Source organism: Pan troglodytes, chromosome 2 (genome assembly GCF_028858775.2).
Source record: "Pan troglodytes isolate AG18354 chromosome 2, NHGRI_mPanTro3-v2.0_pri, whole genome shotgun sequence".
Classification (NCBI taxonomy): domain Eukaryota; kingdom Metazoa; phylum Chordata; class Mammalia; order Primates; family Hominidae; genus Pan; species Pan troglodytes.
Window position 1 is genome coordinate 147,380,131 of NC_086015.1, and position 13,438 is coordinate 147,393,568.

Consider the following 13,438-nt stretch of genomic DNA (forward strand, 5'->3'; position numbering starts at 1 on the left):
CAGCATATCTTTGGGAAAATTCTTAGAAGTGAATTGCTGGTTAAAAGGTAATGTATAAATAATTTCACTAGATAGGAACAAATTACCTGCCATAGAAGTTATATATTATGTATTCATATGAACAATGTATGAGAGAGCCTGGTTTCCCATTGGCCTCATTGATAGATAATCTTGTCAAAGTTCAGATTTTAATAGCAGGCAAAACTAACAACCATGACACATCTAGAATATATCTTAGCAAAATTTGGGTTTTTAGGACAGAAAGAAAATCTGCACACATTTTTTGCAGGTGGGAAACTTCCTCCCTCTTGGACTTATCAATCTAAAATAGGTTACCTACCAGGGAGTTAGGAAACACACACACACACACACACACACACACACACACACACAACTACTGAAGATTCTCAGTAACATTAAATGCAAGAGATATTGGAATAGTTTTTTTTCAAAGTTTTAAGAAGATTATTGCCACCAAAGCATTCTATAATCTATGTAATTATATTTATTAAAGCTTTATAAATAAATTTTAGACAGGCAATAATTTGGAAAGTAGACAAACCAAATAGCTTTCCTGAAAAAATTGCTGACAAATCTTCTCTAGCTACTTAATAAATGAAGCCAGATAAATATCTACATTATATAAGAAAATCGAGTAGCAAAAAATAATTATGAAATATGTGGTAAATGTTAATTTTAAAGAGAGAACACAATTAGAACACAAAAACCATGAGTTGAGTGTGGAATAAAAGAAACAAATACACATAAGCTAACTTTCTTATCCTGCTGATGGGAAATTCACGAGTTTCTTTTCCATTTTTTATTTTAATAGAGAAATAAAAGCTCAATTTAAAAAAGTTAATTTAACTTAAAGGTAAACATTGAAAATAACTATGGGTACATCCACAATGTAGAGCGTTACGCAACTCTAAAAGGGAATGAGGGCTGGGCAGGGTGTCTCACACCTCTCATCTCAGCACTTTGGGAGTCCAAGGCAGGTGGATCACTTGAGAAGAAAATGTTGAGACAACTTGAGTCATATAGCAATATTAGAGAAGAGAAATAAAGCAAGAAAGCAAAAGAAAAAAGAAAAAAACCCAAACCCAAGTAAGAACAACAGCAACATCAACAAAAGAAAACTATGCTATTTGCATCCAACACACCTAAGACAAAGTGATTCACAGGGAGATATTAAAAATAAAGGAGTACACATCAGGAATAGTGAATATCTGTTATATTTTCTTGTTATCTATTTTTGAAAACTTTTCTATGCTTGGAGAATTTTCTACTTACATGTTTGGCCTCCTCAAAGTAGAAACTAAAATACTCCTTTTGTCAGTGTCTCTTGCAGTAAGGCAAAAACACGTGACTAGGCAAAATTGATTAAACTCATTAGTGCCAGACTGTGGTCCAGAAGTGAACAGTATTAGAAAGGAGGTTCCATGAAGAATCCATTTTATTAACCATGCTAACCAGTATAGTACTTAAGCAGTTTGCTCTCAGGGGTGGATTGCCTCCAAGACTGAATTCCTGGCACAGAATTATTATCAGTATTAGATGCAAATGAAGTCTTATCACTGGCAGTCCTGTAAATTCTACTCCAAAGTGCTCAGTGTTGGTAGCAATGGCTATTCCCTCACTGGGCCAGTACTACGATGTGCTTGTGAGCATTAATTCTGGAACCTTAACCTTTAGCCTGTTCCTCCATCCCTCTCAAAATTTTTCCAGCTCTCCATATCTTTATAATAAACTCATTTTCTGCTCAAATCATCAAACTTAGCTTCTTTTGTTGCTGTCTGATTGATATCGACACTGATTCCCAAAATCATTTTAGAAAACAGAAGCTCAGGCAAATAGGAGGTATCTGAAATTGGTTATCTGATCTGATTCAGGCTGAAGGCTCTGAAATTCAACCAGTATAAAGCCTCTTGGCAAGCAATGTGAAACAGTCTTCTAATTCTCATCTGTGGTCACCTGCAATGAATACACAAGGCAAGTCTTTCAGGGAAACAGCACCACAGCCAGAGCCCTATGTAGGGACATAAGAAATTCAGACTATAGAGTGAGTGCTTACTTCTAAAGAGATTTAGGAACTTAAAAAGATTCACATACTCAAACTCTGAGGTTCTGGGTTCAATATATAGAAAGAAAACCATAGAATTGCTCTGTATTAAAAAAAAGTTAGCTCAATTGTGTCGTACAGCTGAAATACATAAAAATCAAATTCAAATTTTGATCCTGAAGCTGCCACTATTTCTCAGTTAAATTCACTGCCTTGTCAGGTCTCTTATGTGAAAGTTAGGACTTTGGAAAGAAATCTAGATTTAGGGACATATAAACTTGAAATGGATTGCTCACATATAGCGTGTTCATTTACCCCCTGTGTTTCCCAAAAGGGCCCTCAAAAAAGACTCTCTTCAATAATGCTTAGATGACAGCAGCCCCATCATCTTTGAAAAGTGCTCTACAACTGTTCCCTATTCATTTGGGATGCTGGCAGGAGACGCTGCTGTTGAAATGGGATGTTTCATTTTTAAATGCAAGGACCAGGTACTGGAGTGGTCAGTTCCCCAGAGCAGCCCTTAAATGCAAAGGCATGGCCTGGCACGGTGGCTTACGCCTGTAATCCCAGCACTTTGGGAGGCTGAGGCGGGCGGATCATGAGGTCAGGAGATCGAGACCATCCTGGCTAACACGCTGAAACCCCGTCTCTACTAAAAATACAAAAAATTAGCCAGGCGCGGTGGCGGGCGCCTGTAGTCCCAGCTACTTGGGAGGCTGAGGCAGGAGAATGGTGTGAACCTGGGAGTTGGAGCCTGCGGTGAGCTGAGATCGTGCCACTGCACTCCAGCCTGGGTGACCGAGCGAGACTCCATCTCAAAAAAAAAAAAAAAAAAAAGGAAAGGCATGACCTAAGTGTGGCAGTTGGTAAAAGGGTAGGTGTGGTCATTATAATGGTTTAACCCACAGGTATTTATGGTTATGGGTAATTGGTCATTGCTTCTTAGGCTGTAAAAAGATGAGAAATCCACCAGGATCCTACTTGACTTTTCTAATTTAAAAAACAAAATCTGGTGAACTGAAGTCTGACTTGAGAGTCTTAGCTTTCTATTTAAATCTCAAACCTTCATCTATTTCCACATCTAGAGTTACTAAAAAGAGGGAAGGCTTTTTTGAGGAAAGATCAGGTGAAAAATCTCACAAACATGTACAGAAAACCACTTAAGTCTCTCCCAAAACGTTATGTGGCCATTTGCCAGAGTAACTAGGTGCTAGGGAAAGAGAACTAGTGAAAAAAAAATGTTGAAAATTGCTTTGAACAGACATAAATCCTTAGTCCTAGAACATAACCTTTGTTCATTAATCAAGTGCTTACATAGTGCAATAAAAGGGATTTTTACCCAATTTGACTTCATGGGTAGGTCAGTGGCACTGTGAAACCATTTTATCTGGCTATATTCCAAGTTCCTTCTGTCTATTTAGTTAATATACTTAGCAAATGGTAGAATTTTTACCGTGACTTTTTTTCCTAAGCTTTTGAGTGAGAGATATTATGATACAAAAACAACAACAATAACAGAAACATGTAGAAGTCTCTCAAGTTTCCCCTTTCACTAACTGAAAACCAAAAGCAAATTTTTTACCAAGTTATATCAGTAAGACAAAATACATGTCAAAAGACAGGAGATCAATTTCATGGAAACAGAAAGGCTTACTCCCTTATTGAAATTTGAGTTCCAGCAGTAAGCGGCTTCCAAGAAAAATCTCTGTAAAGGTAAAGGGAAAGTTACTGTAACTTGGATTTTGAAAGCAACGTTTATTACAATTGAGAGTGAGGACTAAGCTCTGATTTTTTATCTTGCCCAAATTCCTGCCTAAGATGTCTAGAGAGCCATGCCCTAGAAACCATAAATTCTCATCAGATGGGTTTTATTTGGCCTTATATATTGTGACTTACTTTTCAGTCTAACTCTAGAATAACATTATGAGACAAGGAAAAAATATTTAACCCCAAAATATATTTCCTTGCCATACATCGAAATTGCCCTGCAAAGTCTCTTGTGGTAAAAATCCACATTCTATAGAGAATCCGCTTCTCCCTTTGTTTTCCGTCCTTTCTTTCCAGATCCAGGAGATAATCAACTAAGAGCCAGGCACTCTTTTAGGTCTGATAAGAAACATTTTAGAACCTGCTCTCTCTCTGAAGTCTCCTGTCTGAGAGATTTCTCTGCACAATAAAACTTGGTCCTCTAAATCCTTTTTCTTAACCCGATCATTCATTTCCATTAATCCCAGGTCTTCAGATAAACTCAACCAATTGTCAACCAAAAAATGTTTACATTTACCTATAGCCTGGAAGCCCCTGCTTTGAGTTGTCCCACGTTTCTGAACCAAATCAATGTATTTCTTAAATGTATTTGATTGATGTCTCATGCCTCCCTAAAATATATAAAACCATGCTGAACCCTGACCACCGTGGACACATGTTCTCAGGACCTCCTGAGGGCTGTGTCATGGGGCCATGGTCGCTCATATTTGTCTCAGAATAAATCTCTTGAAATATTTTACAGAGTTTGACTCTTTCCTTCAACAAGAGTATAACTTAATTTACTATTGCTATGGACTGAATGTCCCTGAAAAGTTGTGTGTTGAAACTTAATTGCCAATGTCATAGTAATAAGAAGTGGAGCTTTTGGGAGGTAATGAAGTCATCACAGTGGAGGCTTCACAAATGGGATTAGGGTCTGTATAAAACTCACTTCAGGACATGGATTTGTTCTCTTCTGCTCTTTCCTGACATGTGAGGATACAGCATATGTCCCCTTTGGAGGATAAACAGGGTATCTTGGAAGCAGAAAGCAGCTCTCCCCAGGTACCAAATGTTCTGGTGCCTTGGTCTCAGAATTCTCAGGCTTAAGAACTGTGAGAAAATACTTGTATGTTCTTTATAAATTATTCAGGCCGTGGTATTATGTTAGAGCAGCACAAACAGACTACTACATCTATTGTTTCTTTTTGGGTAAATTTCTAGAAAATCCTGTATTGAGGAAAAAGAAGCTGGCACCAGATCGGGACTTGCAGTGGTACATTTGAGCTTGAAGAAAAATCAACCAACTTTAGAAGCACATCTTAGAATGGGGGCAGTTTGACAGTAGAGGCAGGCTCAAAGAGTGTGTCAATCTTGTATGTGATCCAGGACAGTATTGTGAGAGCCAATTTGATTGCAACAAGCAATTTAGTTAGCACTGACATTCTATAATTAATTTGTCAATAAATTTTCCTTCATATGTTTTTCCATAAACAAAATAAACTGTGCAAATAAAGTCTCAGGAACAAGGGCCGTGAGAGGTTCATGAGTGAGAGCGAGTCAGCTGGTGGCTCTCTGACAGCCAAAAAAAAAAAAAAAAAAAAATTGCTCATTGTAAATTATCCGGGTAGAATAGCATGGTAGATTTCAAACTATTTTACTATATTCTAGAGAAATTGTTAACTTATTGTGGATATAAAGATTCATGAAACTTTTGCACCTCCATTCTTAGATAGGTTTTCTGCAGTAGTGCCATAAACTTTCAGCAATACTTCAGATAAAAACATCTAGCATTATGAGACACAGTCAGATTAGATAACTCCTTAACTCCTTTTCTTAGGACTATTTTCTTATCACTTGTGCTGTTATATTTAATTATATGGCCTATTCATGAATATACATACAATTCAGCTTCTTCTGTTGATCCTTACTTTAATATGATTCCTTTTATTTTAGAGTTGCGATAGTTAGAATATGGAACAGAATGAGACTTATTATTAAGACATACCTTTAATTATTTAAAAATGTAAATATAAAGAACATTAGAAAAATGATAAAACACTCAAATTTCATTTAAGATTAAGTAAATTAATATTTCATTAATTATTCCAGATTTTTAAAATATGACATATATATCTAATGCCGTTTCTATATTCCTTCAGCCTACTCCCTCTCCTGAGAACACTAACCTGACATTTTGGGGTATTTACTTCCTATAATATGTGTCAATATACAATATGTTATATTATTATGTATACTTGAATATATGCATGCCTCCTTGCAAATATAAATCTAGAGTTGGATCCTACTTCCATCTTCCTCACCACAACAATTGTCCATAAATTTACCTATAAATTAGCAATAATATTTCTCCTATTTTTTTCCTGAGATTTATCTATAATATATGCATCTAGTTCACTCATTAATACTAAGGTATGGGATTTCATTATGTAAATAAACTATGGTTATTTATCTTTCTCTAACAACTAAGAAACAGATTATTTCCCTTTTCCACTATTCCTAAGTGTTGTAGTATCAGCTTCAAACTTGTATCTTTGTGTATGTGTGATATTATCTCTACAGTGGACACCAAGAAATGGTATTGTCAGATAGTCTCCAAAGTAACTAAAATTCTACATGTTCACCAGAAGTGTGTAGTTTCCTTTCTGCTATTTTTTCACTAATACTTGCTGATAACTGACATATACATTTTTTTCTAATTTGTTGTATAATAGCATTTTTTCATTTTAAATTTTGTTTTACTCCAGTGATAGGCAGGCCAATGGTTCCCTGACAATGTCCATATTCTAATTCCAGGAACCTGTAAATATGTTATCTTATATTGCAAAAGGGACCTTGCAGATACGATTAAAAATTTTCAAATAGGAAGATTATTCTGGATCGTCTAAGTGAAGCCAATAAAATCACGGGTCCTTATAAAATGGAAGACAGAGGCGGAAGAGTCAGAGGAGATGTGATGACAGAAGCAGATGTGAGAATGATTCAATTGCTTGTTTCAAACATGAAGAAGGGCCACAAACCAAGGAATGAGGGCAGCCTCTAAAAGCTAGAAAAGTCATTGTTTTTTATTGAATGGTGGACATCATGCATATCAAATTGTAGAGGTCAGATGATATTATATTCCTCCAGAGAGGATTAACTCCTATGTGAATCAGTTGAGGTGAAGGATGTTAACCTGATCAGAACTCTAGTCCTTGTCTTCTTGGCATGGTGGTTTCCAGAAAATTCTATTCTGCTTTTCTGAGCCCTTCATTTCCTCACTTGGCAGACCTTCAGCATCCTTGCCTGCATAGCTTCAGAACTTTGCAAATGTCTTGAGGAGAAAACCATCAAGTCTCCAGCTGAAACCATTCCTATAAAATTTATAAAATTAATCAGGGAAGAAGAGAAGGGGAGAAATGAAAATCAACAAAGCTTACAGCATGTTTGGCATTAATCATTAGTTTATCTTGCTCTCTGATCTGCTTTCTCATAGTTGTACACTGCTTCTTGCCCCAGAATCACATAGGCCATGTCACTCCTTAACTGCTCTATAGGTAATAACTTGAACATGGTGAAATATTAGTTTTTCATTTGAGATATTCTTTTAGGTGGTATATACCAGTGAAACTACTGATGTCAGCTAGTCTGAAGGACCCCAAGAGAAGCTGACTCACCAAATAATGCAGTTTCTACATCCCGTTGATTTCATCCCCTTTACCACAACCAATCAATCACCCCAGTTTTCCAGCCCCTTTATGATCCTTTTAAAAACTCCAGCCCAGAACTCCTCAGGGAGATAGATTTGGGGGTCTCCTCCCATCTCCTCTCTCAGTGCCTTGTGATCATTAAACTCTGCTGCAAATCCTGCTGTCTCAGTGTATTGGTATGTTATGACTCAGTGGGCATATGAACATGTTAGTCATGAAACACAACTACAGAAACATTATGCCTTCAGTTTTATTTTTACATCTTTTTAGACCACCAAAAATTTATGCTGGATTTTCTATTCTTAGAAGGATTTTTCTTTCTATATAAAAATACCAATTCTTAGCCGTTTGCCCTGTTTCCTAAATCAGCAATTGGACTAAGAAGAAAGTAGTGCATGCTGGGCACAATGGATCATGCCTATACTCCCAGCACTTTAGGAGGGTAAGGCAGGGGAATCACTTGAAGCTGGGAGTTTGAAACCAGCCTGGGCAACACAGTGAGACTTTGTCTTGGAAGAAAGACAGAAAGAAGGAAAGAAAGAAGCAGCTGCAAAATGTCAGCTCATGGCTCCACTGTCTCCAAACTCCAGACCCCTTGGATTTTATTGCCTCTGTTGTCCTCCAATAACACCTCCAAACATGTAATTCTTGTTTTTATTCAGCTTTTCCTATTGTCTTCACAAGGAATATTAGTCTGCTACAAACTACTCTAGCTTACCTATAATTAGGTTATTGTCCTATTACATAAAATTCTTGTTTGTCATGTCTCCTGAATCAACAAGTACTCCTGTTTGTCATGTCTCCTGAATCTTGCTTAGGTACATCTTTTTTTCCATGTATTTTGTTAACTTTTATTGCAAACTAACTTTTAACAAGGTTTGCTTTCTCTATTAGTCTTGCGTGGTGTGAGTTGAAATCAGGTCTCTCCTTAGGCACAGCCATTCAAGTATTATGGAATTTTTCTGGGGTCTCAAGTGGTATGGTTCCAATGCTACTTTTCAGTCCCTACATGAACATTAAAACCCAAGTCTCTAGATTAATAGTACTGATTCTTTCTCTCTGGGTACCTTCACTGTTCTTTGATATGCACATAAGATTGTTTTTCAGAACCATCTTGATGTTTAACATCTGAGATTTCTCCCACTTCCCACCTTCTTCTCAGGTTAAATTATGTGTCAAAAACAAAATATGTTATATTTTATCTAGTTTTTCTAAATGTTAGAAGTTTTTAATGTAATAGTCTACCAGTTTGGTTTTTCTATGGATTATTAAAAAAAGGATTAGAAAAGCTAATTTGTTAAAAAAAAAAAAAGGCTTTGTAATCCAGTAAACCATTTTAGGCAATTGAAAATAAGTATATTTGTTATACAAATTAGAAAATAATTTTATTTTTCATATTTATTGAAATAGATTGTTAGAAATATTTTTGGTCTGATTTCAGTTATTTCATATGCTTGAAAGAAAGATGCCAAGATGCAAGAAACAAAGCAAGGTAAAACAAATATTCCATAATTATGATTTATCACCCATCCAAATCACTGAAGTTATACAAAGTTTTAGTTATACCAAGAAAATAATTTTATTTATTAAGTGTACAGCCCTCGGTACCCAAGGTGATCTCTCATCTAAGTAACAATGAGGCCAGATTGCTTAGCTTCTGAGATTAGAGAAGATTGAGTGCATTCAGGGTGGTGTTGCCATAGACAGGAAAATAATTTTAAAATAATTTCAACTTCAACACTTGAAACAACTTGGCTAGTGTTGTGGTTTGAATATTTACTCCCTTCAAAACTCATGTTAACATTTGATCTCCAATTGAGAGGAGGGGCCTTGAAGAGGTGATTGGGTCATGAGGGCTCTGTCTTCATGGATGGATTAATCCATTCCTGAATTAATGGACCAGTGGATTAATGAGTTAACATGATGACAGGACTGCTGGCCTTGTAAAAGTAAGAAGAGAGTCCTGAGCTAGCAGGTTCAATCCCCTCTGTCATGTGGTGCCCTACACTGACACCAAACTCTGCAGAGTCCTTATCAGCAAGAAGGCCTTCACCAGATGTGGCCCCCTGACCTTGGACTTAGTTTTCATAACTGTAAAAAAAAATTTCTTTTCTTTATAAGTTACCCAGTTTCAGGTATTCTGTTATAAGCAATAACAAATGGACTAAGACAGCTGTTAAAATTTATTTTATCCTAAAATTTTTTCCAATGCTGCCTCTTGCTACCAATGAACAGAATAGAAACAGTCCTTTGCAAACATAGTAGCATTTGAATATATCATCTATTTTCATGCAGCTGTATCCTCCTTTGTCCTTTACTAAATTCAATGCTAAGATATCTTTTTTTTGTATATGATGAAATACTTAGTAATATTTGAAGCAAAATAGTCAATTAAGACAGGAATAAGGCTTTTTGATTACAACAGGCATTTGAAAACCTTTATTGTTGCACAATGTTAAGCCATACCTAACAAACTATACTGAAATTGATGGGTAGATTTTACATTGCTTGATGAAATTGTCACCAAGTGGGCTTTTCCCTAAAAGTCAGAATTGAAGTCATTTTATGATCCAGTAGCAAACATCATTAGTAGAGATGGTGGAGACTTCCTGGGTGTTTAATGCATTCTGGGAAACCAACACAACTTGGCAAAGTCTCTCTGTGGTTGCTTTATAGTGCAGAACCTCACTCTGCGTAGTAAAAATAAAACCAAATTCATTTGGGCACAGTCTTTTTGTTGCTTTATTTAATTTTCACTTTGGCATATGGCCCTTAAAGCTTTAATAGGGCAGATGTGGCTTTGGAAGGGCTTACTAATCCAACTTGGTTAATGACTTTCACGGTAGAAACCAGCTCAGCAGTTTTTTCTCAGTCCACAGTTAGTTCCTATTCTCTTTGATTTTTCCTTTGGTGGAAAACCTCTCCATGGGGCAACCTGTTATCAGTAGACATTTTCCTGAATTTTGAGGTAACTACCTTCAAGTTTCTGGGTTGCAAAGATACAGGTAGAGGAAATGCTACTAAAACTGAGCTACTGATACCTAGAGAGAAAAATAAAGAATTGTGTTTGTATTTGCAACTTCTTTCATGATGCACAGCATGATGGCTCCAGATTGCTCTGTGGGATAGAGAGTTGATTATGTTAGGTTAGCATTCTAGAAAATCCTAAATGGATTAGCATTTTTGATGATCATTGGTGTTTCTGATGTCAGTGAGGGACCATAGAAAGAATATGGGCTGTGGAGCCAGGCAGTCTGTTCTTCAGGTCCTGAGGGCCTAGTCTAGATTTTTCTCAGTCCACTTTCTGACAGTAATATATATTACTACTTACCTCATAGGATTTTGTAGGGATTCAGTGGCAGGAAGTGGTGTTTCCTGAACTACAGTTATTTACATACCATATGAGGATTTTTAAAAATCCTTTATGTGGGTTCTATTTGTATTATTATTTACATAATATTTTAACAATCAACACTCTTTCCCTCATGTTTTAAAAAATTTATGCTCTTCAGCCTTATTAAAAGCAATACTTGCAAAAATTTAATCCACTAGTTATATTGCTTCATTACACATTAAAATAAATGTAAAGTTATCTTTTGTGCATTATATTAATAAACAGTCCTGGTATTATGCTCAGATAATATTTAATACAATGGCCTTACTTGTATTAGTCTCAATCTCCCACTAGACTGTAAGTTAGCTGATAGCAGGGGCTTTTATTCAATTTATTTACTCTGATGTCTTTGATGCCTAGCACAATGTCTGGCACACAGAAGTCCTCAAATTGTCTGAAAATTACCCTGGGATTTATTTCTTGTTTACTTAGAAAAAGTGTCAGACTGGAGAAGGGGTGACTTCTCCCCATAGGCATGCCTGCACCCAAACTCAGCATTCCACAACACTGGAGGCTTCCTCCCTCTGGCAGGAGGACCTATGCTTGAAACAAATTACCCATGAGCTCTAAGAGCTGAACAATTGGCTTTCCCAGATTACTGTGGAAACCTCTAAAACTTCGCCTGGTTTGCCTGATTCCCAGTATTCTGGTGATCACCACAATTTCACTTTGGCCAAACTCTTTCTTCTTTCCCTATCACCACTCTCTCTCTTTCTCAATCTCTCTCTCTCTCTCACACACACACACCCACACCCACACACACACACACGCACACACACACACTCTGACTGGTTGTTTGCATGTTTGCCTTATAAAAAGGTTAATCAACAGAATGGCAGGGAGTCTCCTCTGGAACCATCATGCGTGGTGTGTGAGTGCCTTGGCCTGGACACATCCGCCTGCGTGAAGATGAAAGAATAGAGTCCCTATGGCTTTTCGTTTCTTGTAACCCCAGGCTTGGCTTATAAGTTTCCTCACTGAAACCTTTTCCTCAGTCCATTCTGTGTGAAGTTGTGGAAATCTTTTCAAGCCCTTCTTCATGACAGCTGGCACGCAAAAGGGAACGCACCCTGTATGACCAAAAGATGGCAGGATATATATGTAATCTCATGTTCTGTCAAACGAAACATTCTGAAACCAGAACATATTCCACACAGTGCCCAGTCCCTGGCACATAGTAGTATATAATAAATATTTCTTGGCCCCATGATGAATGGATGCACGAATACTTGTAGTTGGTGAAAGCATAAATGGCTGAAAAAACTTTACAAGTTTTTTCATGTTTAATAAAGTGCAGAAATATTAGAAGAGCAGTAAACAACATAAGTTGGCCGGCATTTATAAGGTATGGTCTATTCTAGTCAATCACATTTTCTTAAAAAGTGAAGCTTGTTCTTCAAAGCATATATTTGCTTTTTGAGTAAGCGCTCTTTAAAAAGTTGCCTTACTTATCTGAATTATATATTACACATAATTTAACCTTGTCCTGAATATTTATAAGTAAAAACAGGATTTTAGAAACAATTAAAGGAGATATAGATCTAGAAATTTCAGGGGTATTATTCTGAGTAATTTTTGCTTGGCTACAAAAATAACATATGTAACCAAAAGACACAGACACGAAATGTATAGAATGTGAATGGTGCTTGGTAGGATTCTCTCCCTATCTATTTCCACAATATTTATCTTCCATGGATACCTCCTTAAAGAAAGAAATTTGGAAAGATTATATACTATATTTAATCAAATATCTTTTCCAGTGTTTGTGTTAACATTGAATTTTATTTTTTCTTTTTAATTTTTGTGGTTACATAGTCAGTATATATAGTTATAAGGTACATATGATATTTTGATATAGGCATACAATGTGTAATAATCATAAGGCGGTAGTTGGGGTATCCATGACCTCAAGCATTTATTCTTTCTTTGTGTTACAAACAAACCAATTATGCTATTTTAGTTAATTAAAAGTGTACAATAATTATTTAATTATTTGGCAGTCATCCTGTTCTTCTACCAAATATTAGATCGTATTCATTCTATCTGACTATATTTTTGTACCTATTCGCCATCCCCGTTTCTATTGCCTCACCCCACCACTACCCTTCCAGCCTTTGGTAACCATCATTCTATCTTCTGTCTCTATTAGTTCAATTATTTTAAATTTTTTAGCTCCCACAAATGAGTAAGAACATGCGAAGTTTGTCTTTCTGAACTTGGCTTACTTCACTTAACATAATTACCTCCAGTTCCATCCATGTTGTTGCAAAGGACAAAATCTTATTCTTTTTTAATGGCTGAACAGTACTCCATTGTGTATATGTACCACATTTTCTTCATCTACTTATCTGTTGATTGAAACTAGGTTGCTTCTAAATATTGGCAATTGTGAATAGTGCTGCAATAAACATGGAAGGACAGATATCTCTTTGATACACTGATTTCCTTTTTTTCTGGGTATAAACCTAGCAGTGGGGTTGCTGGATCCTATGGTAGCTCGATTTTTAGTTTTTTTGTTCCAAACTG